Raw genomic sequence first — 18,679 nt, 5'->3', positions numbered from 1 at the left:
GTGGAACCTCCTTGTTCTCCTCTTATTATGATTCTGTAAATGTTCCCTTGAATTTCCAATATTTTCCTTTATGTACTTTGACACTGTGTTATCTGCAGCATTAATATCAATGACTATCATGTCTTATTAATACTACTATTACTAACACAAATATTGAAAAAAGAAACCCAAAAGTTTGGTCATGAAGTGTGGCAGGTATTGAGCTAGGTGTTTTAGATTAATTTTCTTACTTATAACAACTGTCTAAGATAGATAGGTACATTTAGGGCTATCCATAGGAGCCTAGGAGATTGCATTATCGATTAATAGATACAAAAGTAAAACAATTTTTTGTTTTACATAATGCTTCTTGCCTTTGGCACTGCTTCTTTAATGTTATTATTGTGACTCATGCTTCCTTTTTGTTTGCTTTTGCCTTGCATATCTGTTTTTTAATATTTAACTTTTATGTCGCTTAGCATGGTGTTGACATAAAGTAGATACCCTACAAAAATGTTTGTGGGATGAACAAGCCTTTCAGACCCAATTTGTTTAAAGTGTATCTATTCTAAGAGGCATATAATTAGGTTTTGTTTATGATGAATGTGAGATGCTTATTAGCAGAGTATAACTTTCTTACAGTTATTGTGTTACTGATAAGTTTGATTTACTTCTGACATTTATCATTTCATGTTTTTTATGTTTCCCTTAATTTTCTTTTGCTTTTACCATTGCCATATGGACTGTGAGCTCTTTGATTAAATATACATACAAATTGGTTTGGACAGTGTACGTCTTGTTTTTATCCTGCCTTTGATTGACATCTGGCTTGTCCTACAGCTGAGTGCATGCATGCTGTTGGCATGATGATTGGAGTTTCCATTGCAGCTGCTGCTTCCCAGGGCTTTCCAGTCACATGCCAAGCTACAGTAAATTATGTTTGTGGTCATGAATTTCTTATTATCTCATTTCAAATAACTTATTCGTCTGAAAATCAAAGACATTTGTTGCATTGCATATTCTTTTCTTCGCCTCTCGGTTTTGTGCTAATCATAACTGTTAAATGATGTTAATGTTATAATGTTAAGTGACATGTATATGTTATATACACTGTACTGAACTATGCAAATTCAGAGGAGAAGGAAGAGGAATACAAAGTAATACCTTGTCCATGTTTTCAAGTTGCTTAAAGTATATTGGCAGGGGAACTAGATGTATAACCATAAAAATAAATAACTGAAAAGTTAAAATATAAATGATGTCACTAGCACTATATATAAATAAATGTCAAATGAAAAATGTATGCAAAGTGTGCCACTATTCAGAGATCAAAAATATTGCCTAGGGTTGAAATGTTCAGAGCAATCTTCCCCGAGGAAGAAGGAAACCATCTCAAGGTGAGTGGACAGTGTGGACAAAGGTGTGGAGATGGGTATGAACGCAGCATGTTTATGAGATGGCAGGAAAATGACTGTGGTCATATCAGAGATTTCGTAGCATCAGAAATGCTTATGAGGGTAAAGGTTTTGTTCCTCAAATATATTAAGCACTTGGTGCCCAGAAAGCACACAGAGGGCACTTAACCAAGTAAAAGGGGAAGGGCGTGACAGAGAAAGTTTCCGTGTGGACATGACACCACAATAGAGTCCTAAGAGACAAGTAGGAGTTCAACAGGCAAAGGTTTCAGACAGGGTTGGAGACATTGGGAAGAAGTGTTTTCTAGGCAGAGGGAGCCAAAGGCAGGAAGGCTTACAGATGAGAGAGAGCATGATGCATGCAAGAACTATAACCATTTTCCTGTGATTGGCACATGGAGCATGAATGGGAGAATCGAGTGAAAAGGTTGGAGGGAGAAAAGCTGACCCAGGTCATGAGGATTTTAGGTACCCCATGGAGACTTTTGAACTTTATCTGTAAGGCTGGGGAGCCTCAGAGTGATTTTGAATGGATTAGTAGGGTTCAATGGAAACTCAGTTGTAGACAGGAAGACTGAAGGCAGGGAGATGGACTGGGAGATTACTGGATTAATTCAGGTGAAATGTGTCAAACAAAGGCCTGAACAGAGGCAGTGGCAGTTGGGGATATATTTGAGAACGATGGAAGCATTAGATGCTACAGCCCAGACATCAAATGGATGGAGACACTAGGAATAGGGAACCAAGGGTGATTCTTGGGACCGTGGCTTGGGAAATGGCGAGCATTCATTTATCACTAAAGGAACCACAGGAGAAAGAGAAGCGTTGTAGGCTCAGGAGGCCCTGTGAAGTTGGTTGAAATCTGCAGGTAGCACCTTGTGTGTGTGGTCTCGCTCTCCTTCATGGATTTTCCTGCTGAGTCTAGAATAACAAGGCTTCACAAGTTAGCATTTCTTTAAGATTGTCATGGGTGTATAAGATTGATTAAATTACTAGGTCAATAAAATATGTCTAAATGTACACACTTGTTGATGACACAAAGTTTTATGTAGCTACCAATCCCATAAATGGCCAAATAATCAACAATGATGAGTTTGTTTCAGTAATAAAGCCTCCCAAAGAGAGGGAGACTTGGATTCTTTTCAACAGAATAAATTCCTTTATTCTCAGATGACATGTACACTGATGTCATTTCTCATGCCATAAAGAAAAAAGGGAAAGATGAGACTTGCTATGGTTTGCAGTATTCCAACGATGACATTCTTCCTCAAAGTCATCTAAAAAAAGATATTGTGAACAAACTTGTACTTCCTCTGCCAGAAGTGCATGCCAGGCTGTAAAGCAAGCCTTTCATAGTTAGCCATTGAGATCATGCTTTCTCCATGAACTTTCATAACATTTATTTACTGTTATAAATGAATGGACAAACCACTGTTGGAAGCCCCAAATCAGTTCCTCAGTAGTTAGATTTGTCACTACATTATCTCAAATGTATAAAGGTTGCCCTGAAAATGTATTTCCTGTCAATATTTCAGAACAATGCGAAGTGTCACCGGTATCTCAGTTTTGAATTTTTACAGTTCTGCCTGCTTGCAAAATATCTTAGTTTCACTCCACAAAGACGACACTCTAGTTATGAATATTTTAACTCCCAAATCCCACTTTTAAGGGTATATCAACATTTTCATTCCCCTCCCCTCTGGCTGACCTACTCACAGTCTTCTGTGAATTCTTGCAACAGAAACAACAGGCAAAGGCTGCCTAACTCTGAAGACAAGGCTTTCTATCTTTTTATCTGGGTAAAGTGGTGAAACATGACTTGGGCTTATCTACTAATGAGCATTAACCAGGAGAGATGTATCAGCTGCTAAATGGAGAATGGCATCTTGCTACAATAAGTTTTCCGTGGACATGGCAGGGACGATGGATGGTGAGCCTGCTCAGGAAGAGTTTGAACTCAAGGTGGCTATGCTAAGCAGACATCTGATTTGTTGAAGTCTTGCCGCCACCTCTAGTTTCTACAAGCTGAGGCACAGGGTTCCCTCAGGTTGAGCTGGTTATACTGGACAAACCACAGCCTCCCAGAGCAGGCTCTTGGGCCATGGCCTGAGGGCTGGCTCCTGCCCTGGCAGGAAGCTGTTGTGCTCACGTGCTCGCCCTCCCCATCTCCCACTCTGTTAGTGCCAGGCACAGCGGCAGGAGCAAGAGATGGCTATGAACAGGGCATTTGCTGTCTGACTCTGGTCTTCTCCAGAAACCTTATTTCCAGAATCTCCCCAGCCCCGAGGCTGGCTTTCTGCAATGGGCTAGGATTATAGACCAAATTTGAGGAACGTCACTTTTGGTGGACAGAAAACGCAGAACCAGATGCAGCTGTTAAAGAAGCTACTAGATGATTGAGAAAGGTAAAAAAATTATATATCTTTTAAAATAAAATTAGAACTGTATGTATTTTCTCATAAAGTGATCTTCTTGTTTGAGGGGGAAAAGAACTTTACTTAGACAGTAGAAAGAAAGAAAGAATAATGGGAATCTTTTACTACAGAAACCAGAGAAATAGCTTGTTCCTAACATATGCTGCTCTTACAATTAAAAGCAAATCTGTGATTCTATATAAACAAATGCATATAATCACAACAGATCTCAAAATACCAGGGAGCCCTCTAAAGAGCAACTGTTTGACTCTATAATTTAACTGTGGCCTTTATCTACATATATCTATGCCTTTTGCTGCATGGTGATAAAAGGAGAAAATGAACAAAATCCTTATTTCCAAATAGGGCATAGGAGAATGGGGGAGGCATTTTTATAGGAGGTAATAAAAGTTATGATACAGGTTTGGCATGGGTTCTTAGTCTAGTGTAATGCTTGACTTGTAGTTGTTCTTATTTACTCAAAATTGTGTTTTGACTGCAGTTAACATGAATTTGAGCCATTTAAACACACATTAATTCTTTGAGACTTTTATTTATTGTATTCATTAATTTTATAGGGCTTTTTTCTTTTTTAAAAATATATTTCATTGATTATGCTATTACAGTTGTCCCATTTCCCCCTTCACTCCCCTCCTCCCTGCATACCCCCTCCCCCATTCCCCCCTTTAGTTCATGTTTATGTGTCACAAGTTTTTTAGCTTCTACATTTCCCACACTATTCTTGCCGTTCCCCTGTGTATTTTCTACCTACCATCTATGCTATTTATTCTCTGTAACTTTTCACCCTCTCTCTTACTTCCACTCCCCTGTTGCTAACTCTCCATGTGATCTCCATTTCTCTGATTCTGCTCCTGTTCTAGTTCTTTGCTTTGATTTTTTTTAAGGTGTGGTTGTTAACAATTATGAGTTTGCTGCCATTTTACTATACATGCTTTTTATCTTCTTTTGCTTGGGTAATCCCTTTAACATTTCATATAATAAGAGCTTGGTGATGATGAACTCCTTGAATTTGACCTTATCTGAGAGGCACTTTATCTGCCCTTCCATTCTAAATGAAAGCTTTGCTGGATAGAGAAATCTTGGCTGTAGGTCTTTGGATTTCGTGACTTGGAATACTTCTTTCCAGCCCCTTCTTGCCTGTAAAGTCTCTTTTTGAGAAATCAGCTGACAGTCTGATAGGAACTCCTTTGTAGATCACTGTCTCCTTATCTCTTGCTGCTTCTAGGATTCTATCCTTCATTTTATTTTATTTTATTTTATTTTTAAATAATTTTTTAATTTAATTCTTGTTCAAGTACAGCTTTCTGTCTTATATTCCCAACCCTGCCCGCCCCCCGCCCCATGCTCCCCACCTCCCTCCCATTTCCGCCCCCCACCCTTAGTTATTGTCCATGTGTCCTTTATACTTGTTCATGTGAGTCCATCCCCTTTTCCCTTATGATTTTCTCACCTCTCCCCTCTGGACCCTGTCAGCCTGTTCTGTAATTGAGTGTCATTGGTCATATTTTGCTTGCTTGTTTGTTTTGTTTAGATCCCTGTTAATGGTGATATCATATGGGATTTGTCTTTTATTTTAAATTTGGGTAATGTAATTATGATGTGTCTTGGTGTGTACCTCCTAGGGTCCACCTTCTTTGGGACTCTCTGAGCTTCCTGGACTTCCTGGAAGTCTGTTTCCTTTGCCAAATTGGGAAAGTTCTCCTTTATTATTTGTTCAGATAAGCTGTCCCCTTGTTGCCGTTCCTCTTCCCCTTCTGGTACCCCTATAATTCGGATGTTGGAATGTTTAAAGATGTCCTGGAGGTTCCTAAGCCTCTCCTCATTTTTTTTCGAATTCTCGTTTCTTCATTCTTTTCTGGTTGGATGTTTCTTTCTTCCTTCTGGTCAGCTCCATTGATTTGAGTCCCAGTTCCCTTTCTATCACTATTAGTTCCCTGTGCATTTTGCTTCATTTCACCTAGTGTAGCCTTCATTTTTTTCATCTAATTCACAACTAAAATCAACCATTTCTGTGAGCATACTGATCACCAGTATTTTGAACTGTGTGTCGGATAGGTTGGCTATCTCTTTGTCACTTAGAAGTATTGGCTTCTGGGGCTTTGAGTTGTTCTTCTGCTTGAGCCATAATGTTTTGGTCTGGTCACACCTATTACGTATGAGAATTGGAGACTTATGTATTCACCAGGGTGGGTCAGCCCAGTAGCTGGGTTGTGACTGGGGGCAGGACCAGAGAGGGAGCAATGGTGTTTATTCTGACCCCTCTTCGCCGGCTGCCTACTTTGCCCCTCTTACTGGTCTGGATGAATGGTTTGTTGTTAGACTTCCATGCAGTTCAATTTTCTGTCTGTTTTGGTTGTGTTTTTGCTTGTAAATCTTTGTTCTCCTTAAACCTAGTTGTGCGAGGAGGCACAGTGTTTCCACCTATGTTTCCATCTTGACCAGGAGTCAGGGCCTATTTATTGTATTCATTCACTCACTTGAAAAATACTTACAAACAGAGCTACCATAATAGATCAGAAGTATATGCAATGAATATCAATACAATTCTAGCCTGAAATTTGATATTTGCATAGGGAATCAAGAAAGTGGCCTTGTGTGTAGGGTATGTTTAGTATATTAAAAGAGAGGCAAAATGAATATTTGTTGTGCAGAAGTTTGTCTGATTAATTAAAAGAAAACTATAGTGTAGTTCATCTTCCTAGGCCAGGGAAGATATTCTTTTATTTATAGTTACCTCAATGCTGTAGAATGACTTCAGAACGTTTGGGAGGATGTCTCTCTTCCTACTGAATCCCACTTGGGTGGCCTCCAAGGGGCCCTACATCTCCCTAACCTAAAAGAAACTGTTCTTAACCCTTGTGTATTTCCTCCTTTATAAGAGTGATAGGAGCTAACTGTGCTCCCTTACATCATACTCATTCATTTAAACCATTTATTTAATAATATTTAAGATAAGAAAGCATATAAAAGAAGGATGTAAAGACCCCTGTACCACCACTTGGCTTAACAAATGAAACATTCCCAATAAAGTTGATGCTCCTGTGTGCCCATCCCTAATGGCATCTCACTTCCACCCAGTAGTCAATGATACAACCACTATCTTGAATTTAAATGTGGTAATTATCATTCCATATTATTCTTTATAGTAGTACTAAATACTAAATAAATATGCACACCTAATCCCTGTGTAATATTGTTTTCCCCATTTTTTAACATTATATAAATGGTACTATACTATATATATTCTTCTGTAACTTGGTATCTCCTTGTTTTCATTATTGCTTTGGTGAGATTTGTCCGTGTTGTGGTGTTCCAATGTATATATGAAATTCCACAGTTTCCTATATACTTGCCTGTTGATGAACACTTAGTTTGCAGCTTTTGTGTCAAGGGTTCAGGGCAGATATCAGCATTATTGCTTGGTGCAAACAGGACTCATGGGCAAGAAGGGGTCAGAGAGGGCCTCTCAGTGTTTTCCCCGAAGGTGTGCTTGAGCTCAAGTGCATTTGGATGCAGTGCTGGGTGGGGTCTCCTGCAGAGAGAGTCCACCAGTGAGATGCTCCTGCCCTGTTGCTCATCCTTTGTATGAACAGAATGGAAGAGCCTCATAGGACTTGGGGACAGTCAGACTGATTTGGTGTCATTCAGTCTGTAGGTAGATTGTGTTCTGTTTGCAGTTGTTGGGGACAAAGCTGCTTACCACCTAGAGGTTTGGGGGACCATGGGGAGTGGAACCCCAAATCCAGTTAGCTCGTTACCCAGCAATTTATCGAAAGCTCTTCATTGATTATCATTTGTCATTATAAACCAAATTTTTCTCGTTTTTAATAATGTTGCCATGGTCATGTCTCCTTATGTACATGTACAAGAGCTTTTAAGACTATATACCTCAGGGTAGAGTTGTTGAATTGTAAGGATTATGCCTTGTCAGAATTACTGGAAGTTGCTGTTTTAATTGAACCAACTTATACTGCAACCAGTAGTACCTGAGTTGTCATTGCTCTACATCCTCTCCAACAAAATGATATTGTTCACATTTATTAATTTTTGTTTATTTGATAGGTGGTATGAGATTGTACCTCAGAGAGGTGTTTTGGTTATTATTAAGATTGAACAGGTTCTTTATGTCTCTTCTTTTGCCTTTTCCTATGTTTTTGCCACATTTTTTTCTGTGAATTGCTTGTTGGTTTTTTTAAAAATTTATTTGTAGGTGTCTTATGTTGTGGACATTTCCTCTGAATGCATCTATTTTTCTGTGCCTGTTTTGTTATATTTTTAAAAAACCTTTTAAGGATCTTGTGACTAATGGAAGTTTAACATTTGGATATAATGACATCTATAATTATTTGGACTAATTTCAAAGAGCTTTTTTATTCTTAAGTACTGTGAGTTTTATTTTAATTAATTTCTACTTAATTTTTTAAAAGACCATTTCTGTTCTTTTACTGGCTACCCTTTAAATTCTAAATGCAGGCTTAACATAATCTATCAACTATCTCTTCTATTATGGAAAAAAAATATTTCTTGTAAACTCTTTATTGTTATACAATATTTTAGTTCTATCTTGTTTTTGTCCTTCTCTAATTTACACTATCAAGTCATTTTTTTTACTGCTTGATTAGACTTACCTATATATTTCACTATTTCTTTGCTCACCATTCATTTCAGACTTTCTGTAGTTATTCTTTTAGTGAAAGTCTATTCAGGGAAGCTCTAAAATTTTTGTCAGAAAATATGTTTTCTATAACCTCATTCTAGGGTGGGGATTTAAGTAGGTATGAAGTTGTATGTTGAAGCTATTTGGGCCTCTGGGAGATTTGCTATCATTCTAATTTTAAGTTGTCAGGGTAACTGTAATAAATTTATTTTTGAAGTGTTTTTGCTTTGGCTTATAAGGTCATGTTTGTCTTTTTGTCCTTTAGTATTGCTATGCTATGTATAGGTTTGGATTAAACAATTTTCTTAATTAAAAATTATTTTAAATTTTTATTCATCCTGAATTTGAGGATTTATGGTTTTTATCAAGGACAATTGTGTGTGTGCATATATATTTAAATATTGTCTCCTTCTGAAACTCCACTTAGATGCATGTTAAATCTCACTTTATTTTCAATTTTTTAAAAATAAAACTCTTATTTTTATCTCATTAGCTCTATTTGTTATAATTTATAAACTTTAAAAATGTATTTTCTAGATTATTATTTTTTTTAAGATTTTATTTATCTTTAGAGGGGAAAGGAAGGAGAGAGGGAGGGAAATATCAAGTATAGTTGCCTCTCATGCATCCCCTGCTGGGAACTGGCCTGCAACCTAGGCATGTGCCCTGATGGGGAATGGAACTGTGGTTGTTTGGTCCACAGGCCCGTGCTCAGTCCACTGAGCTACACCAGCCAGGGCCTATTTTCTAGAGTATCGATTCTCTCTTCCATATTCTGTCCAATTTGCTGTTTAAATCACCCATTGAATTTTTAATTTCAATAATTATATTTCAATTATGTTTCAATGATTATATTTTAATGTCTGTAAGTTCAATTCTGTTCTCTTTCAAGATTATTTATGTTGTGTTATCCTTTATAAATTATGATATATGAGGTCTTAGGGAGTCTATTTTTATGTTTTTATATCTACCAACGTCTTTCCTTGTTGTCCTGTTTCCTAGAATGTTTTTGTGCCATGTGTAATGTGCATCCACATTTTGTGCACATTATACACACGATTATAATACCCATTATTTCACCTGTGGTATGTAACCATTATACCCATGTATAATGCACATCCTTATTTTTCCTTCAGAGTTTTTGGCAAAAAAGTATACATTATACATGGCAAAATACAGTAATTTTGAGTTGAGAACTTATACTGACTGCTCTTTATCTGTGGGAATCCTGAGCTCTGGGTGAGTGTTTATTCCTTTGTGTTTGCTTCTGCTGTACACTCTTGGGAGCTACCAAATGAGGACAACATTGAGTTAGTGTTCTGGTTTGTGGTTTTACAATCTCTGATGTTTGCATAATTTTGAGCCCCAGGCTCACATGGCATTGGCCTGTGTTTAAAAATTCTTGGTTCTTAGGGAGGGAGGGAAAAGTTCATTTGACAGATTTAGGAAATAAAAACATAGGACACCAAATTAAACTTAAAAAAATAAATAATAAATAATTTTTTGTATTAAATGTGTCCCATGAAATATTTGTCCTAGATTTTATCTGGCTACGAATAGCTAGGGGATGGGGAGGTTTTATTTTTCTAGTAAGAACTAAAGCTGACATGATGTATTTTCATGTTGTCTTCCTTTGTGAGTAGGTTCCCCCCTCCCCCCCCCCCCCCCCCCCCCGCAAATCCATTATTTGATGGAGCATCTCATCTGTCAGATGTCTTGGGTTTTGTGGGCAGCTAAGTTCCAGTTCTCAACCTTGTGGAGACTTTGTGCCCTGTTCCTCAAGTGGCTCTAGTTCCCTGGAATGAGGAAATTCCATCAGTATAGTCACTAATGCAGCATTTGCTTTTCTCCCTGATTTTCTGCTTTCCTTTTTTGTTGGTTTGGTTGGTTGTCACTTTGGTTTTATTTTTTATATCCTAGGAATTTCCCCTCTCTTTCAAGTGACATGTGCATTTAAAAGGGCTACTGTGTTTCTTCAGTTATGTTGCTGGAAACAGAAATGCTCCCATTCGCTCTTTAACCAAACCCTAGCCCCTATCAAGGGTCTAAAATTGCTGTCTGAAAATTCTGCCCAGGATGCTTTCTTGCTAAATCCAACTGCCTCTTCTTGGGAGTTACCTACTTGAAAGCTCTCATTTCTTGGCTAACTTCTCTTGCTCGCTGACTTCTGTGACTCTAGTTTCTTTTTCTTCTTCTACTTTATGACTGGCCATTGTCAGTTCTTTTTAATGGCTCTCTTTCCTGTTACTTCCTCTTTGGTGTAAATGTGCCTCTTGGACCGACACATACTCCTAAGCTAATGTCCTGATTTCCAAATTCTGTAGGCTAGCTTTTGTATTGTTTTCTAAATTAATATTTCTAAAACCAGATCTTGTCATCATTCTTAACCCTTGAGGATCTTGATGATAATTCTTATTGCCAAAATATATAATTTAGCATTAAAATTTCTTTATAATATGACTCTTAGCCACCTGTCCAATTTTCTCAGCTACCAAACTCTCTACTCACTCTACTACTCTGTGCTTCTTGGACCATAATGTTGCTTCACTTGTCTGTCTTTGTTCCAAACACTGGAATATCTTCTGTTCACTGCCTGTATCTTGAAATCATACCCTCTCTTCAAGTGTAAGCTCAGCTTTCCCCTTGGTAAAGGGTTGGCCCATTCCCACTTCCAGCTGGCTGCTTACTTAATACTTTATTCATGCTTTTCAGCCAACATATGTATTTTGTGCTGTCATAGCCATTTTATTTGTCTCGCTGTATTGCTTAGGTGCAAACTACCTTTTTCATTTTTTACCTTAATTCTGAGCATAATAGTGTATGTTTAGTAGCCTTCAATGAATTTATTGATTATTTAATTCTGTTACTTGTCTTTAGTAATTATGAGAACATATTAGATAGGACCTAGAGTACCATACCTGGTTTTATTAAAGAAATGAAGATCAACTTAGAACAATTGTTAGAGCTGCATAAGCAATATATATCTTCATTTTCAATTGGGAAGAGTATTTCTCTTAAGCTCCCATAGTATGGGGGCATTTCCATTTCTGTGCTGGATCTCCTGGCAGACAGATAGTCATGTGACTCTAGAATCTCATAAAAAGGTCCTCCTGGAAAAAGAACCAGTAACCCCAAATCCCTTTTTCCATCTACTTAAAAATCATCACAATGCAAAAAGCAGCTTATACCTTTTTAGATCATTTATTCTAATAGATTGCACTACTGTCAGCCTCCAAGCATTTGTAATTCCTGTGAATCTCATCCTTTTTTCTTTTTTCTTTTTTCTTTTTTCTGTCCACATAGGGTTGCCAGCTTTGTAAATCAAAACATAGGCCATCAGTTGAACTTGAACTATGGATACACAACAGTTAATTTTTAGTATATGTCCCAGTATTGCATGGGGAATTCTTACACTTAAAGGAAATCATTGTTTACCTGAAATTTAAATTTTACTGGGCATCCTATATTTTGTCTGGCAACCCTCCATCTGTACAATTTCCAGCTTCTTGCTCCTTATTATCATAATCATCTAAAAAGTACACAGAGGGTTTCTACACTCAGAAATGAAGATTCCACAAAAGTGATTTTCCCTGGGAAACTATCACACACAGATTTCCTTGCTTGCCAGTGTTAATTGTGGAGAGGAATGCAATATGGCATCAGGATAATTAATTCTGGAGTAGGGTGGTAAAAAATAGTATTGTAGTGAAAAACTGGGCTCAGCTGTGGGAGTTTACTAGCATAAATATGTTTCTGGTAAGTTTTCCACTACAAGTAATCTATTGTGGCAGGCACATCTGGGTGACACATACCCTGTAACTCAGTAAAAATGCCTGGGTGTGTGTAAGTGTTGAGTTAAGCAGCCCTTTGTTATGAAGGAGTGGAAAGTGGCCATGGACGTTGTGTCACTATGCACACTAATTGATGGACAGTATAATCACTACCTTAGTTAGCGCCTGGGGACTCTTCATGCTGACAAGCTGTAAATTTAAATGGAAACCAAAGGGATAGTATACAGCCCATAGCTCTGCGTTCCATTACTTCATGTATGAAATATTCAGCAAGGAAGAGAGAAGCTTAACAGATAATAGCTGGAGAGGAGCTGCACAGTGATTAAGGTAAGACTTAAGTGGCTGGTAGATATCTCCATCTAACCACATAAGGAGATAAAGAGTTTTTGTTTGAAGGATTAACTATTCTTTGCTCAAGAAGAGGCAAGGCACTTCTGAGTGTCGAACAACCCTGTGGTGGCTCATCTTTAGCCTTAGTCCTAGGCAGTGCAGTCTTTTTGTGATTATGTGATTTGGGGCAAAATAGATCTACTTGTAAGCCCAATCAATCATGGTGTATTTATTGTTTAGATGCCTGCTATTCAGTGTTGTTGAAAGTAGATGAGTTTTCTGATCAGACTGACTTGGGTTCAAATCTCACTCAGCTCTGCTTGTTGCATTGGGATCATAAACTTTCTGAACCTCAGTTTACTCATCTATAAAATGAAGTCAACACTATCTCAGGGTTGGGATGTTGGTTAACTGGATTTATGAGATGCAAATTGTTTGGCTTTTATTAATTATTTCATGAAAGGTAGCCTTATCCCTCTCGATCTGAACGCTTTCTTACCTTCTGCTTTCTTTCCAAGCCTGATATTGGGTACGCTGTCCATCTTCCTGCAATCATATACTTCCTCCTGCTTGTATTTCTGACTCTTGAGACATCTTAATTGGACTGTACACTGCAGATGAGGGAGAATGTTTGCTTTAGGCTGGGCATGGCAGAAGACTGTCCTTTTCCATGCCAACTTCAGTCAGTTGGCACTGGCTGCCATTAGTAATGTGATCAGAAAAGCTTCGAGGGCACCCTTAGTTTGGAGAGAGACAGAACCCTGGTTGACTGATGAAGGCTGCCATTTGCACAGCCAAGGGTAGCAGTGGTATCTGTGCTCTGCCCTTGATAGTTTTCTCCTTGGTCAAGTTGTGAAGCAGGCAGTTTGTCCTCAGGAGCTTGACTTGCCCTGTCTGTACCCGTTCCTCCACTCTTTGTGCCACCTTCCCCAGGTTCACTAGTATTTATGTACTGGCTTTGTGACAAAGAAAATGAAGGATGAACTCATTAGTTTCTGTTAGGATTCAGGGACTTAGCAGTCACTTCCTTTTGCAGAGTGTTCTCAAGAAAAGGGCAAGGTGCTCTGGGCAGACCTTAGCTGCCAGGCTTTCCAGATGCAAGCTGTGGTCAGTCTCTGCATGTTGCTGCTACAAAGCAGCCCTAGGCAGGAGCAGAACTGGAGGAAAGCAGGTTCTCCTCCAAGCCGCCCATCAAGCCCTCTGAAGTCCTAATGTCCAAAAAAGTTAAAAGAATCTGGCTTTAAATAGATGAAATGAAAAAGAAAAATCTATTCTGTCTGGGGGCTGTGTGGATGAAATGATCTTAGTTTCCAGAAAAGGCCAAACAACCCAAAATACCTTCCTGGTTTCTTGGCTATTGCATTCTCACTGATTATAGTGCCTTGCTTTAACTTAGACCTGTATTAAAATGCAAACTTTCTTGGTAATGCCTAGGGGTGTCAGCATGGAAGAACGTGTATGAAAGAGGTTGTAGAAATGAGAAAGAGAAATTATGTCACTGTGACTGCAACACACACAGAGTTTCCAGGGGGAGACAATTTCTGAAATAGCCAGGATAAGACAGAAGAGTGCTGGGGAACTTCAACCTTTCAGACTTCTACACATTATGCTAAAAGAAGGCCATTTGCTAAGTTTTTAAAAACTACATTTGTTCTGATCGTTATGGTAGAGATTTTATAAAAATGTGGGAATATACAAAAGAAAGGAAAAATTTCTAATAATCCCATGGCAAGCTTTGACCCAGTTAGTTCACATTTTGGTGCATGACCTTCTGGTCTTTTCTTTCCAGCACATACATTTACATATTTGCATATAAACTATTAAGCCAGGCAGCACATGTTTGCCCAAGGCTACAAAGGAAAGTCACCTTGTTAGTTTTCTTTTAATCTTTGCTTTTATTGTCCAATTATGCTAGCTTGAGTTCCAACAATGTAGTTGCCAGAAAGTGTTCCTCAGCACCACTGAGAGTTTTTCAGAAGCTCGGTCTCATAAATGTTCAAAAACATCTTCTGAACATTTCTCTGGCCTCATCTTCTTTGGCCTGCACTGCCTGTAAGCATGCTGCATCTGCTGCTGCCCACTGGCATGACCAATGTCCCTGGTCCTCCCTTGGTGACCCCACCCCCACCTTTCAGGACAGGACACTGCTTATTTCTTGGCCTCCCCCTCTAATTCTTGGGACAGCCTTTCCCTAATTTCCCAGTGCAGACCAGAGAACAGGCTGTCTTATTATTTTTTTTTTCAGAAGAATTTACTGAAATTTAGAGGGATACAGAAAAGAATGTACAATAACATAGAAAATAACCTAAAACTGCTTCTTAGAAATGCTCACCTGTAAAGTTGAACTGGCTCTAACCTTAAAGGATATGGAAAGCACTACCCCCCACCCCCCACGCACCTCCCACACTCCAAATGGAATCCAAGAGTTGCCTCCCTCAATTTTCATGCTTTACCCCAGTGTTAACTCCTTTATAGAATGATTAAAACTAGGAACTTCCATTCCCTCTAGAGGTTGGAAGGCCCCCCCCGCCCTCCACAGGGGATGGTCTACCTGTCCACGGGGAATGATGATGCCCTCATACAAGGCTTAGAGAACGTTTCCCAAAGTTTTAGGTTAATGATGCATTAAGCCCAACATGGACCTTGATTTCCAGATTTTTCCAATATCACCTGGAGAGAAGATCAAACCTATCCATCTGTGAGCTGCACCTTTGGCACAAACCCCTGCTCATTGAGACATCACATCTTTGAAAGAACAGGCAATGATTTGAATGTACATAGCCAATCTGAGTCCAGGTTTAGAGAAGAAACAGTTCTCTAAAGGAACTGGCCTTCAGGGATGTCATTTCAAAATGCAGCGTTTCTTTTTTCACATTTATTAAACAGAACATGTCAGTCAGAACCTTCTTCATGCAGATTGTTTCAACACATTTACACGTTCATTCTTGCTTTGCATTGCATAATTTCAAGGGACCACACAGGAGTGAGGAAGAGGCTCCTCAAAGATAAAGTGAGATACTGTATGCAAATGTTAAAACAACAGCTTTTAAAATAAGTCTTCAGGTCAAATCTCCATCTGTGATGTAACATACATATTTGCATAATTGAAAATAATACTTTACATATAATTCTATAATTTGCTCTCTTAATTTAATTTTCCACTGTAAGCATTAAAAAATATCATTAAAATTTCACATTGTTGATAAAATTATTAGTGATAAAATATTATATCATTATATTCTGAAAACATGGTTTTTAATGATTTTATCATCTTCAAATCTGCAGTTATTTTGATTAATCATTTTTTCTTCTTGGCCATTTAGATTACTTCCAGTTTATTCATATAAATGATATTAAGATGAACATATTTGGACATATACAATTGTCCATTTTTCTGATTACTTCTAGTAATTCAGCTTTTATTAGGAAACCATCTCTAATTTAATGGCTTAAAATAATAAACACTTATTATTTTTCTTAATTCTGTAGGTTGACAGAGAATCAGTTTGCCTGGTCTATCTGTGCTAATCTCATAAATGCTCAGAACAAACTCTTACCTGCTCTGGCTTCCACTGTGTACAAATATGCTGCTGTCCATTAACGTGACCAATTTGATGATTCCTCCCCTGCTGTGGCCAGGTGGTGTAAGATGACATAACTCATATGTCTGGGACACCTGGGGCAACTGGGATGACTGGACCTCTTCCCATCTGGTCTGTCATTCTCCAAGAGTCTAGCTCTGGCTTATTCATGATAGCAGAAGGGTCCTCAGCAGCAGGAGGGGAAGGCCCCATTCACAAGTACTCTGTAAGTCTTTAGTCATGTCACATTTTCTCAAGTCCAGCTGGCCAAAGCAAATACTGAGACCAAAGCCAGATTCAAAGGATGGGGAAATGGACTCCACCTTCTGGTAAGAGGAGAGGCAAAGTCCCCTGAGCAGGGGGCCTGAGTACTGGGAGGAAGATGGCAGCTGCAGCCATTTTTGTGGTAAATCTACTGTACCCCTCTTGATTTTCTAGAAGTAGAATGATTTCCTCAGAAAGTATGAACTTAAAAAAAAAGGTTTTTTAATGTGTATTGCCAAAGTTACCTTACAGAAAATTTGTGTTGACTTGCATTTTTACCAGCAGTCTATTCCAATGCCTGTATAAAAATATTCAAGTCAGAATTAAATATACATTTTAAAATATGTGAATTATAAATTCTCTTTTAATTTGTATTTAATTACTCATGGATAGTATTTCGATAAGTGTATAGCTGTTTCTATTTCCTGTTTTGTGAATTTTTTAATACCCATTTTCCTTGAGTTCCTTGTGTTTTTCATATTGATTTTTATAAAGGAATCACAATAACCATAATTTTTTTATGGTGTGTACAAATAGTTTTCCAGCCTTTTGTTTTTAAGGATAGATGATTTTTAAAAATTTCAAACTTTTGTGTAGTCAGTATATCTTCCTTTGTGATTATTTAATTGCTTTTAAAATGGGAGATTTATTACTGTCAGTACAAAAATATTTAATTACCAATGTAGTCTTTATGTCCCATCTGATGCCCTTTATAAACATTTAACTATTTAACTCATCTGAAATTTATTGTGGCATGTGGTATTGTATAAAGTGATTTTCCCCAAATAACTACTTCTCTTCAACTTCATTTAAAATACCTATACCTTTTTAAAAGACTTACTCTGAAAAATTTCAAATATAATTGAAATTAGAGAGAATAAAAATTGTCATCTAATCCCCAGTCTTGTTTTATTTATTCTTACTTCCTCACTAGTTCCAGATTATTTAGAGGTAAGTCCCAGATATCCTATCACTTCAATACCTATCTCTGAAAGATAAAGGCACTATTAAAAGCATAACAATAATGTCATTTTCATAATCCAAATATTAATAACTTAATGTAAAAATTTCACAGTAGTGTCATGATTTCTTTACACTTTCAATGGAATCCAAGTAAAGAATTAAATTGCAATTGGTTATCAATTCTCTTCAGACTGCAAAGTTTCTCCATCTTTTATTTTCCTTGCAATGTATTCGCTGAAGAAACTGAATTGTTCTCTAAAGTTTTTATTTTATTTTTTTCTTTTTAAAAAAATTTATTTAATTATTTTTCAAGTACAGTTTTCTATTACTCCCATCCCATCCCCCACCCTGTGCTCCCCCTTCCTTCCCATTTCCACCCTTCTTAGTTGTTATCCATGTATTCTTTATATTTGTTCCTCTAAATCCCTCCCCTATTTCCTCTGAAATTCCTTCCCCTCTCCCCTCTGGTCACTGTCCCCCTGTTCTCTATTTCAGTGTCTTTGGTTATATTTTGCTTGCTTGTTTGTTTTGTTGTTTAGCTTCCTGTTAAAGGTGAGATCATATGGTATTTGTCCTTCAACACCTGGCTTATTTCACTCAGCATAATGCTTTCCAGTTCCATCCATGCTTTTACTAAGGATAGGAGCTCCTTCTTTCTTTCTGCTGCATAGAATTCCATTTTGTATATGTACCATAATTTTTTGATCCATTCATTTACTGACAGGCACCTAGGTTGCTTCCAACTCTTGGCTATTGTAAATTGTGCTGCTATGAACATTGGGGTGCATATGTTCTTTGGGATTGGTGTTTTAGGGTCCTTAGGATACAATCCCAGCAGTGGAATTGCTGGGTCAAAAAGGCAGGTCCAATTTTAGTTTTCTGAGAAAATTCCATACTGTTTTCCATAATGGTTGTACCAGTATGCAACCCCACCAACAGTGGACTAGAGTCCCCTTTTCCCCATACCCTCTCCAACATTTGTTGTTTATGAAAATTTTTAAATTCTAGATTTTGGTGACTGAATCCTGCAGTATTGTTTAACAAGTTTTTCTACTCTGGTATTTACTTTACCTTAATAGTTTGATCTAGAAGCTTGATCATATTCAGATTCCACTTCTGTGCAAGAGTATTTCCTAGGTGATATTATTGTATATTTCCTTCAGTATATGCATATTATCAGGTGATCTCCCTTTGGAGGATAATAATCATGAATTATTATTGCCTACATCCATTAATTAATTTACTATGGATCTGGGGGAAATAT

General features: G+C 37.7%; 1 protein-coding gene across 1 annotated transcript in view; it reads left to right on the top strand.

Moving 5' to 3' along the window:
• Nucleotides 1-3,342: 3,342 nt before the first annotated feature.
• Nucleotides 3,343-18,679, top strand: part of NCKAP5 (NCK associated protein 5) — a gene marked incomplete at its 3' end in the record, with an annotated part of 675,845 nt that continues 660,508 nt past the window's right edge. Inside the window, exon 1 of the mRNA XM_037029247.1 lies at nucleotides 3,343-3,799. The remainder of the gene's footprint in view (nucleotides 3,800-18,679) is intronic.

The sequence above is a fragment of the Sturnira hondurensis genome, unplaced genomic scaffold (genome assembly GCF_014824575.4).
Source record: "Sturnira hondurensis isolate 20B ecotype Veracruz unplaced genomic scaffold, ASM1482457v3 Scaffold0000256, whole genome shotgun sequence".
NCBI lineage: Eukaryota > Metazoa > Chordata > Mammalia > Chiroptera > Phyllostomidae > Sturnira > Sturnira hondurensis.
The sequence above is the reverse complement of the archived record's forward strand: the minus strand, read 5'-3'. Positions and strand labels throughout refer to the sequence as shown.